The following is a 904-nucleotide window of genomic DNA, read 5'->3' on the forward strand; positions in this document are numbered from 1 at the left end:
CATCCTCATATATAAATATATTTACATATGTACATGCCTTTATTTAGACCTCTCTAAATGCCCATTTGCCTCCTACTTCTTTCTTCTATTTCCTTTAACTTTCCTCTTGTCCCACCATCATGCTCATCCTTCATTAGAGTTTCAGTAATTTCTCTCAATTACATTGTCCTTGATCAATCCCTACCAGGCCTGTCACAACCTCCTTGCCACTAATTTTGGACCACTTGTTGTTCCCTTGTCCCTGGGTTGGTGAACACCACCTCCTTTCCCTGACCTCCCCATCTCCCATGTCCCCTCAGAATCATCTGTCCCATTGTTTTCTCCTCCAGACTGTTCCTACAGCCTATCTTTTCTAGAGAGGCCTGCAGAGCTAATAATATGCACAAAAAAACCCAAGACATAGCAAGACAAAGTGACAAAAGAAAACACAACAACAACAAAAAAACAATGACCAAAAAATAAATAAATAAGTAAAAAATTTAAAAACATTTTTTTCAAAAGGAAAAACCTGTAAATAGTTCAAGGTCTGTTTGATGACCTCTAGGAGTGCCCTCCAGTCGAGTTCGATGGGGTGCCATGCCCTGGCCCCAAAATCTATCCTTTGTACTCCCTTGGGACCTCCCTACTCTGCTCTCCCCCAACCCCAGCTGCTCTGCTGCATGCCCTTAGTGTTTTGCCTCGGTATGGTGGGGTCAGACCAGCCCAATCCCGACACTGAGTCTCCAATGTTGTTCCCTGTAGGGCCATTGGTCAGCGAGGGAGGTTGTGCCTCATAGTGGGACCAGCCATATGGTCCTCTCTGTGGATTGGCTGATCTGAGTGGGGTATATTGTCCTCCAGGCTTAGTGGGCCAGGATGTGTTTCACTCTCTCTCATCCTCCCCTTTATTTGCTCCCATTGCTCT

This window comes from Echinops telfairi, unplaced genomic scaffold (genome assembly GCF_000313985.2).
Source record: "Echinops telfairi isolate 266 unplaced genomic scaffold, ASM31398v2 ScPeMD7_7469;HRSCAF=8507_1, whole genome shotgun sequence".
Classification (NCBI taxonomy): domain Eukaryota; kingdom Metazoa; phylum Chordata; class Mammalia; order Afrosoricida; family Tenrecidae; genus Echinops; species Echinops telfairi.